Source organism: Idiotropiscis lumnitzeri, chromosome 4 (genome assembly GCF_059441095.1).
Source record: "Idiotropiscis lumnitzeri isolate Australia: NSW breed Sydney's pygmy pipehorse chromosome 4, RoL_Ilum_1.0, whole genome shotgun sequence".
Taxonomy (NCBI): Eukaryota; Metazoa; Chordata; class Actinopteri; order Syngnathiformes; family Syngnathidae; genus Idiotropiscis; species Idiotropiscis lumnitzeri.
In genome coordinates, this window is record NC_142394.1 from 485,266 (window position 1) to 499,670 (window position 14,405).

The window sequence follows — 14,405 nt, forward strand, 5'->3', positions numbered from 1 at the left end:
ATTTTGATGAAGTGATTCACATATCAGAATAATATTCAATAAAAACCTATATACACGTCTTAAACTTGCATATTTTCAAATTAAATTAACATGTGATTGTTCTCTTTAATAAACAACTGTATTTAACAGTAAACAATTTTGCCGAAGGCATGAAAATTCTTTTTCAAAAATATCAGCTGGTCTACATGGTCTGGCAGTAAGTAATTCTTTGAGCACAAAGAGGTTTGTGATAAAGTTTTTGAACAAAGATAGCAGCAACACCTTTTTGCTGTGTAAACGTTGCTTCATTCAGTTTGTTGCTGTTTGCGATGTCATGGTGATGGCTGAGACACAAGGACAAATAGCCGTGTTCCTGTTATATTTCGCTCTGCATTTGCAAATGCTATATACGGCAATCCAAACTGTTTCCACAGAAACGAAGGCATTGCTTTATCTCCCTCCATGCCGACATGATTTATGTTGGTGTATTACTATCTGTTATTTGTTGCATATGACATATATCTTTGCCGCCAACCAGAGATGACGTTCGCGAATGAATAACTCATACAACTGTTGTTACTGGGGGAGGGGTGAAGCTTGCATTTCTATCTAGTCTTGCTGCACTGTTAATGCTCTTATAGTATTGAAGATATTTAACACAAATTAAAAACTATGTTACAAAAATAGTAAATGTGCTGCCACTTCCAGATGTTTAATATTGAATACATTTAATTATGACTGCTGTGTGCCATTACTCATGTGAATATATACAAAATAAGTTATTAAGTAAGTTAACATTGCAAGTATTTATTCTCATATTTAATATTTGCGGGTTGACATGACAGTAATTTCCCTTTTGACTGACGAATCATTGGGCAAGTATATCACTTCCTACGGTGATCGAGTAGCTGTCCTTGGCTTTTGTCGACAGAAAATGCCCAGAGCTGATAATGAAACTCTCATCCAGACATTAAGGGACAAAATAAGATAAAGGAAAAAAGGTGCCCTCAGTGGGACTCCAAGTGTGCTCCGAAACCACGACAGTGGAATGGCAAGAGAAAAAATGATTCTGCGGAATAGAGTTGCAGGAAGATTGAAATAGGATGGCTCCATTTTTATGGCAATGAATACCATCAAGTTAGGACAACCAATGGTGGAGGAACAAGGCATGCCATCATGGAAAAAAACAACAACTGTTGCTCAGATTTTGGAATTGGGAAAAGAGTTATTTTTCCCAGATGGAAGCTCAACCAAAGGATCAGTTGGTGACTTTACTTTTGAGGTCTGTGACTTTAAAAGAAATCAGATTACTTTAGATGAAACAGTTGGCAGACTATGAAAAAAAACAAACTGAAGCTGCTGAGATTTTACATTTGCACAAAAGAAGTTCCTTCCACATGTCAAGTGGATGAATACAGTGAAGATACTTTATCTGTCACCAACATGGAGGGAGGACTTTCACAGTTGAATGAAGATGGATCTCACCTTGACGGAGGTGATAGAAATGTACTGGATCACGGACACTCATCTGACAGTGACATAGGCCAACAGGTTTGTGCCAGTTGATGCATTATTTGTTATGCTCGATTTAAGTAAAACAGAAGTGAAGTCTTTTTGCTCCTCAAAAAACAAAAACGTGTGCCAACAATGAACATGTTTGCTAAAAAATGCATCACAAAGACTGAGGGAAAATTCACAACTATTTAATACTCTTACTAATGTGTTTTATCCTAATCTGTAGTGTTTGCCCAGCATTCAATCATAATAAAGTGTTTACCATTACATGACTTTAAATTGCTGCAGACATTTGTGTTAGAGTTCATTGTATTTGTTGCAGTCCGCAATTACAAGCAAGGTTAAACAAACAACCAGGACGTTCTGAGACTGGGAGAGCAGAAGAAGCAGAAAAATCCCAACCGTCTTTTTCAACCCCAACAGCAAATAATGAAACAAACATTGGCCAGGGGAAGGAGTCAGACACCAACACAAACGGACAGGATGCAGTTTGGATTAATCTCCCAAATTCTGAAGACTTCCCTGATGCTTGCTTTGAAATTATGGACATGACTAGAGCAGTTCCAAATGGATTCTCACAAACAGATATGGAATACAGCTCCCATGACACTTTTGAAGAAGCAGATTTTTGTTTGATAAGGCCATTAACTTGAGGCTCAACGAATAATACGTTTATCATTTAATACATTGTGTTCAATTAATTCTTCAGAGTACTGGGATGTATGGTGGGACCGAACAGGCTTCACAACCTCCTCTGCCCCTCCTGCTGCTAATGATCTGCCTTCGCAATTTGGACAGTCCACTCAACAAGAGGTGATGGAAACTGCACAGGTAGGCTCCATTGCAAGTTACCCCAAACACACACTCTAAACTACTGACTTATTTTACACAACTGTTAAGTAATATAATATCGTATTTTGTCCTACAGTTTGCATTTACAGTTTCAGGGATTGAGGGGAACATTATCTTGGAGAAGCAGCATTCAGTTTTTGTGCAACATCACATATATAAAACATACTTCCAGAGAATTGCAAGAATGCTTAAATGGTGAATCCCTTTAAAACAGAAACAAAAATATAATTTCGGAATATAGTGGCCTTCCGTTGTCTCAAAATAAGCCACTTATGCGGGGGTTAAAGACGCAGTCACAATTGAACGAATGGTGATCCAAGTTGTCAATTTAATGTAAACAAGATTAACGTGCATTTGTTTGTCACATGTGCTGGACTCAAAATTATTCGTCCTCGTCCTCCATTCCAAACTACAAAGAAATGAATCTGTAGAATAGTTTGTTTTAGTTGTGAGCTGGTCAAATACTGTTCTGCTGTCTTCCAAGTCCCACACTTCACCGCACAGGTGCAATAATCATGAAACTTAAAGGTTCACAGGTCACACCACATCCCTCGTCTACAGCGGGCACCCTCCATACTGCGCTGCCCAGTAAGGCAACAGTGGTGTCAAATAATACATTCATTCTGGCCCCAACAAGGAAATGTTTGTTGTTAAAGAATCTAAAGCAACACTTTAATGTTAATCCTTAACATAAATTTTAACTTGACTATTTACAGTACTTTTGTTGGTTTTTGGGAGGTGGGGGCCAGGTCAGAGGTACAACCATTCGATTCCCACTCCATACAATCATGTGTCCTCCACAGCCACTCACAATAATGTATGGCTTTGGTGGTGGTCGGAGGGGCCGTAGGCGCACACTCGGAGCTACGCTTCTGTCAACCTGCCCAGGACAGTTGTGGCAAATATGTAGTTTAACACAACCATCGTGTGAATGCATGAGTGCATGAATAATGTATTCATTGTGAGCACTTTGAGTGTCTGGTTGTCCAGAAAAGCGCTATTTAAATATGATGCATTATTATTATTGTTAGGTTTTTACATGCATGATAGGACACATAGGATCAGGCATTATTTTGATCCTCACACAATTATCGTCAAAGTTCATTTCACATTTCACCTCTGCTATGTTGACTAAACAGTATTTTTGTTGTTTGAATGTTTATTCTTTCAGGACAGTGGACCAAATCAAACACAAAACGTGCTCTCAATTTCAAGCAGTCTCCTGTCCCGTCAACCTCACCTGACAACCATAGCGATCTAAGGACAACATGGCATCGATTTGTAGGATAAAGGTTGTTGATGATCTTTTGTCAGTGTTTATGGACAGTAGCATAATGGAATTCAATTTAAAGATTAAGTTTGTAAATAAAGACTTCCGGTTTGGCGAGCATGGAGTAGACTGCGTAACACTCAACCTCCCGCTACTCAACTTTATAACCCACATTCCAAACTGCTTTTTGCTCTCCCTGGATTATATTTTTTAAATTTATTCCGTCATTTGGTAGCGCCTCACTGCATGATGCCACCTAAAGCTTCCAAAGGGAACAGAAAACACAAGTCGGATGCTGCTTCCGCTACTATTAGCAGGGCTGCCTCGCTAGCCGAGCTGCAAAATTCACTGCTCACGGATTTAAAAAAGTCTTTTGAGGAAGTGAATGGGAAGTTGGATGGACTCCAAATGACTGCCAATAGTCATGGCGAGCGTTTGGATTCCCTGAAAGTTAACGCCGAATCACTACACGAGCGCTTGGCTAAAATGGAGGATTGTTGTGAAAGACTGCTGGGCGATAGCACAAAGCTAACGTCGAAGCTAATGGATTTGGAGGGGAGAAACAGGAGGAATAATGTCCGTCTTATTGGTTTACGCGAGGGAATTGAGGGTACACAGCCCAGCAAGTTCTTCTCACAATTTTTTCAGGATGTTTTTGGGCGGGACGCGTTCCCATCACCTCTAGAATTGGATCGTGCGCACCGCAGCTTCGCTCCGAAGCCAGGTGATGGTAGTAAACCTTGCCCAGTTATTATCTGCTTCCATCGGTTCCAAAACAAAGATTTGGTGGTTTGTGAGGCACGGAAGAGACGTAACTTTAAATACCAAAACAGCACATTCAGGATCTACGAGGACTACAGCCCCGACGTGGTGAGCCAAAGGAGGAAATATTCGGCAGTGATGTCGGCCTTGTACAAGAGGGGACTTAAACTTTCGTTGTTGTTTCCTGTGCGGCTTCGAATTACCACTGACGGCACGTATAAGACGTTTGGTTCGGTGACTGAAGGTGAGAAGTTTGTCGAAGATTCAAGAGACGTTTGAGCGGTTGGTGATGACTTCTGGACCTGTGTGACTGTCTTTTTTTTTCTTTTTTCTTAATTAAAAGTTCGTTGAAGACTCAAGGGATGTGTGAGCGGTTGGTGTGACTTCTTGACACTGTGTGACTGTCTTTTTTTTCTTTTTTAAAATGTATTTATATATGTTTGTGTATGTATGTGTGTATGTATGCTTGTGTATATATGTATGTGTGTATGTATGTGTATGTGTGTATGTGTATATATATATATGTATACATATTAGGGCTGGGCGATAAACCGAAAATTTACCGTTACCGAAATTTATTACAATGACCGAAATCATTTTGCCCATGTCGGTAAATTCGGTGAATAAAAAAAGAAAAGCCTTTTGTCTGCGGCAATGTTCATGCCCCTTTAAGACCGCTACAGCGCCTCTAGTCATGTGACTCCACCCGTCTGTCGCTCTCGTTGCTGGCGATTCAAATCCAGAAGCTTTCTCACCACCCACAACACAACCATGCTGTGCTGAAAGTTCAAAGTGAGAAGCAAGGTTCGACAAGTGACAACAGCACATGAACGGAGGGGACACCATACGAGAGAACGTCTCAGAGGTGGACGCGATAGCCTAGCACATAGCTAAAGATAAAGCTCCTCTAGTTACGTGGCGCGCACAGGATTTAAACGCTTCATGAAAGCCGTATTTCCCGATATGGACTACATCGGGCCGGGAGCTTAGACATGTCAAGCATTTTGCATCTACATCCGACTTGTGGTCGGGTCGCAACATGGATCCCTGATTGAGCCTAACTGTGCATTACATAGATGACAAGTGGCGACTGCGCACCAGAGTACTCGAGACGGCACATTTTCCCCGATAATGCCCACTTGTTTATTTGGCTTGCATTGACATTTTCTTTCATTTTATTTAGCGTTTTTTTTATTTGCCATTATTTACATCATGAGAGCATCTTGGCGCAATCTATTTGCAGAAAAAGATTTCGCAAGAGGGACCCTTTTTCTTTGTGACATTGTTCAAGTCATGCAAAGCAAGCTCAGGGTTCGCGGTTAACCGCTTCCCGATTGCCCGGGGCAAGTGAAATTTGGCCACGGGCAAGATAAAATTATGGGCAACTTGCCCGACCGGGCAAGCATTTTTTAAAGCAGCCAAATATCTTTAATTTTGACGAAAACGGTGGTGTGATCTGTTTGTGTGCACTGTATGGTGATGGTTTAACCCAGACACCCCCTTATGTTTTGGTATGGTCCATTGGCCTTATCGGGGGCAATGGGCGGGTGCTACGGGGATCAGTTAGTTCAGTGAATGTCGAGTTAAAGTGGACGTCAATAAATCCCGCAGTATTGGAACTCGCTGTCGTAGCATCCTCATTTGAAGTTTGAAAAACACAACAAAAACCTACGATATTTCGGCCGAAAATTGACAGCCGGAAGTTTTCTTACCTTCTGTGCCTGTTTACAAGTGGCGACGAGTTCGTTCAAATCCGAACATTTCGGATTCCTCTGACATGACTAAAATAGCTCGAATATTTTTAAGTAGACAATTCAGTTGTGAGTAAGGAAGGGAGTAATATTTGATTATTGGCTGTTAATTCATTAGCTCCATGATGTGACCTGACATAGTGTCAGTGACTGTGTTCTGTTTATGCTATGAAACTTATGGAGGCAGCACCACAGGCACTGGTCTTAAAGGAATACACAAATTTGCCACACTCATAATTTACTCATGTGATTCCTCAATTAATACGCTCTCCTGGACTTAAAATTGATCATCTGGATTGCTGTAATATCATTTTCCCAATTTAACATGCAGATTTGTTAATTATTAAAACTACAATTAACATTTTCAATAACTGCACAGGATGATACATTTGCTCTTGTGAGTAGGGTTTCATGGTTGATGATGAAAACAAGATTAATTTATGCTTATCAGATTATATGTTTATTTACATTTGTGGCGCACATTTTACAACCATAAACATTTTATTCTTAGAGAAAAAAAATTGTCACTTGCCCAAGTCGGGCAAGTAATTTGGCCACTCGGGCAAGGCAAATTTTAGTGGCACTTGCCCTATGGGCAAGCAGTTTTTAAAGTTAACCGCGAACCCTGCAAGCTATTTGGAATGTTCATACAAATGATTTTTGTACTTTTATTTTTCATTGAAAGTAAAGTGTACCAGTTGGTCAATAAAAAAAACAGTCAATATGCAATTCCTGCATTTATTTTGATTTTAGTCCACGTGGAAATTTATTGTGCATTTATCGTTATCGAGGTAAAATTGCTCGATTTCTCGCGATATTGATTTGAGGTCATATCGCCCAGCCCTAATACATATATATATATATATATGTATATATATATATATGTATGTATGTATATATATAATGTATGTATGTGCGTAAGTATTTTATTTTATTTTTTTTTTTTAAACTAAAAGTTCGTCGAAGATTCAAGGGACGTTTGAACTGTTGGTGATGACTTCTGGACCTTGTGTGACTGACCCCCCCCTTTTTTTCTCTCTTTTTTTTCTGGTTCTCCTTCCCTTTTTTAAAATTCTATTTATTGTAATTGTTTTCTTTATTTTTTTTAAAGTAGGTTTACTATTTTCATAGTGTAATTTACACAAGGCATTCAGTTTATCTTTAAGGTTCAATTTTCTTGTTTATTTTTTTGGGGGATGGGCAATGGTAAAAATATATTTCTTCTGGAATTTAAGAGACTTTTTCTTCAAAATCTTGCTCTCTTTCCCTCTGTCTCCAATTGGAATACAGTGAACCCTCGCTACTTCGCGGTTCACCTTTCGCGGGTCTAAAAAATATTCGGGGGCATTGTAGTTTCGCCGAGCGGCACGACGGGGCGCTGGAGCGGTTAGACGGCCGGCGTGCGCCGAAGAAGAGCGTGGGTGAAGAGGAGAGTGGACGAAGAAGAGCACGTTCCCCCGGACACGATTGGTGGCGACGTTTCGCGCGGTTCGGACCGTACCAGAGCTCCAGCCGGCGTGCGTGGCAGTTAAGCCGTAGACGAGCACCTTCCCCGGGCACGGGCGGTGCCAAGCGGCCCCTAAGTTTAACCGAATGGAAGCTCCGGAGGAGGAGGGCATGCTCGCGTCACAGTAAGCCGAAGTGGAGCACCTTCCCCGGGCACGGGCGGTTCCAAGCGGCCCCTAAGTTTAACCGAATGGAAGCTCCGGGGGAGGATGGCGGGCGTGTGTCACAGTTAAGCCGAATTGGAGCACCTCTTCCGCCCGGGCACGAGCGGAGCGCGAGGCTGTCAGTTATGAATGAATAAATAAATAAATAAATAAAGAATGCCACCTTTCATTTCACAGGGCACACCGGACGGCGTACCAGCAGGTAAAAGTCGGAGTAATTAAATAAATACAAAAAGAATGGCTGGGGAATAAAAAAATAATACGTTTTAATAATAATTTGTTTTTTTTGTTATAACATGAATTTCACTCTCTCTCTCTCTCTCTACCCGTATATATATATATATATATATATATATATTTATTATATATATATTGTATATTTTTTTTAAGCATTTTTGAAGGTGCGCCGCTACTTCGCGGATTTTCAGTTTTCGCGGGTGGTCTCGGTCCCCATTAACCGCGATAACCGAGGGTTCACTGTACTGTTATTTGGTGGATTTTGGCTTACATTTCATTAAGCGGCACAATGGGATGTTATTTAGGTAGAAGTAGATATGGAAGTATTGGTATTAGGTAGAGTAGGTGTGCTGCTTGTTCTAGCAGCTAGTGTCACCTGGGGGTTATGGGGTGGGTTACAATCACTGTCACTAATGGACCAATGTGCTGTTTATATATATTTTTTGTATAATTTATGGTATTCTGCCAGAGTAACTGGGCTACAAGTGGTACACCGGATGTATGTGGTGTATCGATTTACCTGCACATATGTTTATATCTATATTCTGTTCCTAGTTTGTTGAGAATGGCTAGTTCAATTAATATTCTTACATGGAATGTTAAAGGCTTGAATCACCCTGTGAAGAGGAAAAAGGCCCTTACACACTTGAAAAATTTAGGTGCTGGAATAGCATTTATACAAGAAACACATCTTAAGAACTCAGACAATACACGGTTGAAATGTGGATGGGTGGGACAACTTTTTCATTCAACTTTTCAAAGTAAGGCCAGAGGCGTTGCTGTATTAATAAGTAAATTTGTTACCTTTACACCCTCGAAAACTATAGCTGATCCATATGGCCGATGTGTTATTGTAACCGGGAGACTTGGTACGGTAAATGTTATAGTGGCTAATATTTATGCTCCGAACTGTGATGACCCTGGATTCTTCTCTCGTATCATTAATTTGCTCCCTTGTTTAAATTCTAAGAAACTCATTCTTGGAGGGGATTTTACCTTGTGTCTGGACCCTGTGTTGGATAGTTCCTCTGTCAGGCCTGGATATGTAATATCTGAATCTGCCACCTATGTTCAGTCCTTTCTTTCGCCTTATGGGATTTCGGATATCCGGCGTTTTTTGCACCCGAAGGACAAGCAATATTCTTTCTTTTCATATTGTCATCAAACGTACAGTCGAATTGATTATTTTTTCACTGATAATAAGTTGACGTCTGAAATTTTATCATGTGAATATCAACCTATAGTGGTATTGGACCATGCACCTCTTTAACTTAAAATTAAGATGCCCGATGTTATGGCTCCCAAACGGCTGTGGAGGTTTAACTCGCTTTTGTTATCAGATGAAAAATTTTGGGATTTCATATCTGACCAAATTTCTTTATTTTTAGACATTAACATGACACCAGATGTCTCCCCTTCAATAGTTTGGGAGGCCCTCAAAGCATACTTAAGGGGGGGCAGGTGATATCTTTTGTGGCTGGAAGGAGGAAGGCCTCACAGGGTAAACAAAAAGATTTGGAAAATAAGATAGCTGATCTAGATAATAGGAATGCACAATCCCCTTCCCCAGATCTATGCAAAGAACGATTGAGGCTTACTGTAGAGTATGAGATACTTACATCTCATTTAATTGAATATTTGCTTATAAAGAACAGTAGTAGTTTTTATGAACATGGGGAATGTGCAGGGAAGTTACTTGCTAACCAACTGAAGAGCTAAAAAAATTATTAATGGTGTGAAAAACAAGGATGGTCTGACTGTCACTGACCAGCTAGGAATTAATGATACATTTCAAAGTTACTACAGAGACCTTTATGGCTCTGAGGTTCCATGCAACCCCTCGCTTATTTCGACTTTTTTTAGGGATTTGTCGATTCCAACTTTGTCTCCAGAGCAGGTCTCTTCATTGGATATGCCAATAGAGCAATGGGAAATAATGGAAGCAGTAAAATCATTGCAACCCCGCAGATCTCCTGGTTTGGATGGCCTCCAGAGTGAGTTTTATGTTGCATTCTCTCAGCAACTAACACCATTTTTCACTAACGTATGTACAGATTCCTTTGCCAGGGAGGTACTTCCTGACACCCTGAACCAGGCCTGTATAACTTTGCTTCCCAAAAAGGAAAAAGACCTTTTGGAATGCTCATCCTATATGCCAATCTCACTTCTAAATTGTGATTATAAAAGTATTGGCCCTTCGTTTAGAAAAGGTTTTGCCGTGTGTTGTATCCGTGGATCAGACAGGTTTTGTGAAGGACAGGCTTGCATTTTTTGGCATTCGTCGTTTATTGAATGTTTTGTACACTCCTTGTCAATCGGACTCCGAATGTCTTCTCTCTATGGATGCTGAGAAGGCATTCGATAGAGTGGAATGGAGTTATTTATTCGAAACTTTGCGTAGATTTGGTTTTGGTCATACTTTTATTTAATGGGTTAATGTTAATGTACACATGTTCTGTGGTATTAACTAATCACCACTACTCCGAGCTATTTAGGTTATATTGAGGTACACGCCATGGCTGCCCTCTCAGCCCTCTTCTTATTGTGTTGGCTATCGAACCACTTGCCATTGCCATAAGGAATAACCATTCTATCCATGGTATTACAAGATATGGCGTAGAACATAAAATATCTTTGTATGCCGATGATCTTCTGTTATATCTGTCCAGAGCTGGAACAACTATAGCGCAATTTCAGGACCTTTTCTCAAGAATTGGGGAAATCTCAGGTTATAAACTGAATTTGCATAAGAGCAAGATATTGCCTTTGAATATGACTAAAGTGGAATTACAGAACATGTCAGTGCCCTTTATGATTTCTGAGCATAGTTTATCTTATCTTGGTATTAGAGTGACAAGGAATTACTGTGATCTTTTCAAGTGTAATTTCACTGACCTCCAACTTAAGGTGCAACAAGATATGTCTAGATGGTCACTCCTTCCACTGTTGTTGGTTGGAAGGGTGAACATTTTAAAAATGTTGGTGTTACCCAAATTCTTATATTTATTTCAGGCCATCCCTGTTTTAATCCCTGGTACTTATTTTAAGAAGCTGGATTCTTAAATTACATCTTTCATCTGGAGTGGTAAAAGGCCCCGTCTGCGTAAAGAACACCTTCAGAGGCGGTCTTGCACTTCCTAATTTTCGTTATTATATTGGGCTGCTAATCTTTGTTGTTTGTCCTTTTGGGTGCATTATGGTGCTAATGGGGTCGGATCAAAATGGGTGGAGTTAGAGAGGCTTTCATGTGGTTCTTTATCATTACCAGCTATAATTGGTGTGCCCATTCCTTTATCTCAGAATGTGCCATACCACAACCCTATTGTCTATAACTCTGTTAAAATCTGCCGACAATTCTGGAGGTATTTTGATCTTCACCACTTTAGTTTGTCGAGTCCAAAAGCGGCCAATGTTTTTTTTCCCCCTTCGATGCAGGTTTCTACATTTAATTTATGGCATAAGAAGGGGCTTAAAACGTTTAATGATCTCTTTATTGGGGACAAATTTGCTTCTTTTTGCCAGCTGTCTGATATTTATAATTTATCTGCCTCAAACTTTTTTCGATATTTGCAGGTGAGGCATTTTGCTTCAGGCTCCATCACAGGGTTCCCAGACAAACCCCCTAATACTTTCATTGACGACTTGCTATCTTTCAATCCAACAAAGAAAAAGAAGATATCTATGATGTTAAGTTTGATTTTTCCCTTAGGTTTCCCTACTATGTCTAATATTAAGGAAGCTTGGGAGGGGGATCTTCAGATCACTATCGATGAGGCAGACTGGTCTGATATGTTGAGAAGGATCAATTCTTCCTCATTGAGTGCGAGACACTCACTTATCCAGTTCAAGGTGGTGCACAGAGCACATCTTCCCAAATCTAAATTGGCACATATCTACCCACACATTGACCCCACTTGTGACCAATGTAAATCTTTCGAACCTACTTTAATATATATGTTTTGGCTCTGCCCCAAGATTCAACATTATTGGAGTAATATTTGCCGGGGGTCGAAGAGTTATTGCTTTCTCAACTTGGTTGGCGCAGCGCTTAATTCTACTAAAGTGGAAGGATGCAGCTCCTCCTACAGTATTGCATTGGATTAGAGATGTATTATTACACCTAAAACTTGAGAGGATTAGATGTGTGATGGGGGGCTCTGAACAGAAGTTTCATCAGGTGTGGGGGCCTTTTTTGACATTCTATGATCGACCATCATCAAAGGTTTATGACTGAATGTGGAATATCCTGGCATCTGTATGTCCTGTTGGTCTTTTTGTATATGCTTGTGATTTGATTTCTCTTTTTTTTTGTGACAGAGACGGGGGGTGTTAAATTTGTGTGGGGTGGGGTTTTTTTTGGGGGGGGGGGTTCTATGTTGTTAAACTTCAATAAATATATTAAACACAAGTTTGTAAATAAAAAACATATTGATGATGCTGGTGTGTCAAGGGAAGGTTACACTGCATTCTGGGAAAAATTTATTGAACAGTGTGAGGGGGAAACAGAGCGGGTTCCAAGGCTGAGGGCAGATTTTTTGTGAGGCTGAATGGCAAGCGGTTGGCCGGATCTGGGTGAAAGGGCTGTTAGACCATGATGTCATGCCAGTGAGGCTATCAAAAGCTTTCATGTTAGCCTGCACCCATGGCATTGACTCAGTTGATGTAGACATCCTTACATCATCATTCCTTAACTACCTTCCTCCCATTGAGAGATCAGCAGTTGAGAAGGGCCTCCAGGGCACAATGGAGGAAAGTGATGAAGAGGACTTGCTTGATGTATTTACAAGGATGGGTCCCCATTTCCTCCCACCAAAGACTAGCTTACAGCCTGCCATTCAAACAATGGCTCATAAAGCCCTTCTACAAGAGCCCAAGTTTATACTTGATTGTTTCGCCACAATAATGATACTTGTGCATCACAAATTACTCGATAAGCAAAGTGTGCTGTCCCTTGTATGACTCCAAGAAGGCCACAGGCAAAAAAGTGTTGCAACTGCTTGAAACAACAAAGATGGTGATGTCTCAAGGAGAGCAAGCAACCTTTAACGATCTCCAACGTTATGTAAAAAATGCTGATCAAACCAAAGCTGAAAAAATCCTGCATTTCTGGACTGGTTCCTCTGTCATCTGTGTTGACAAAATTCTGGTATGCTTCAATAGTGAAAGTGGACTGAACAGAAGGCCTGTTGCCCATACCTGTGGAGCCACACTTGAAGTACCATGCACATACAGCTCTTACCCTGAATTCCGCGCAGAGTTTGACAACATTCTGTCCAGTAACTACATAGAAATGGACATTATTTAAATCTGACACCATGCAGAGAGCAGGCCTTTCTGTTTGTACATTAATACACTGCCATAGTTTCCACATTTTCTGCTCCACTTATTTTTATGATTGTTCCATGTTAGATGGAGCACTATCTTATTTTTGAGTGAGAGGCGGGGTACATCGTAGATTGTTCACCAGACCAGGACCAGGAATGTGGGAGAAATTTGGAGCACATGGAGAAAACCCACATGGTCAAGAGAACATGCCAAATGCCACGCAGAAGGCTGAAGACTGGATTTGAGCATGCAACTTTTTAGATGGATGTGATAACTTCTCATCCTGTGCTGCAGTTATATATATTTGATTTTGTTAAATCAGCTTTGAAAAAGGCATGTTGTACGAGTGATCATCACGTTCCACAATTTTGAGGTCCTTTGTGTGTTTAGTTGGCTTGTTCTTCCAATGATTGCATGGCTGTTCTACGGGTACTCCGGCTTCCCTCCAAATTCCCCAAAGTTCCCTAATTCAGGTCCGTTGAAGTTTCTAAATAATAATTAAAAATAGCAATTGGGAAAAAAAGATGTCCCAAGACTCACAACACTTTTTTTGAAGACCCAGAGTTGCCCATCAAGGGTCGAATGGTTAATTGCTGTTGATATGTAGTGTTCATACATTCTAAATTGTTAAAAAAAATATTTGCTCTGTTACGAGAAACAGTATCCAGTTGCCATTCCATTTGCATCCAAAGGCTGTTCGTGAACAGATATCCTAACGTTGCCTTTCTGTCAGGTAAATTGATGTTTGTAAGAATTTGTGATTGCTAATAAAATTTGTTCTATTTCAGTGTAACATACTGCATTTTTTAAACACATGACACCACCTGCTGACCGAAGCAGGGAGTGACAATTATGTCATCATCTTTAACAGGCAAGTTTCTAAAATCTCAATTAGGATAATACAAAACAACTTCATTTAAATAGCGCATTCCACAACAGCTGTCTGCAGAAATATTATTTAACATGCAGTTAGGTTAAGAAATTGTGGCTGAAGTCAGTGACCAAGACAGAAAGTGTATGCCATGTTTTAATTTGAATGTAAAA

The 14,405-nt window shown here is 40.2% G+C and overlaps 2 pseudogenes; both read left to right on the top strand.

Moving 5' to 3' along the window:
• The first annotated feature begins 817 nt into the window (after positions 1-817).
• LOC148337732 (uncharacterized) lies at positions 818-2,147 on the top strand (annotated as a pseudogene).
• Positions 2,148-3,614: 1,467 nt separating this feature from the next.
• LOC148337733 (uncharacterized) lies at positions 3,615-13,341 on the top strand (annotated as a pseudogene).
• The last annotated feature ends 1,064 nt before the right edge of the window (positions 13,342-14,405 follow it).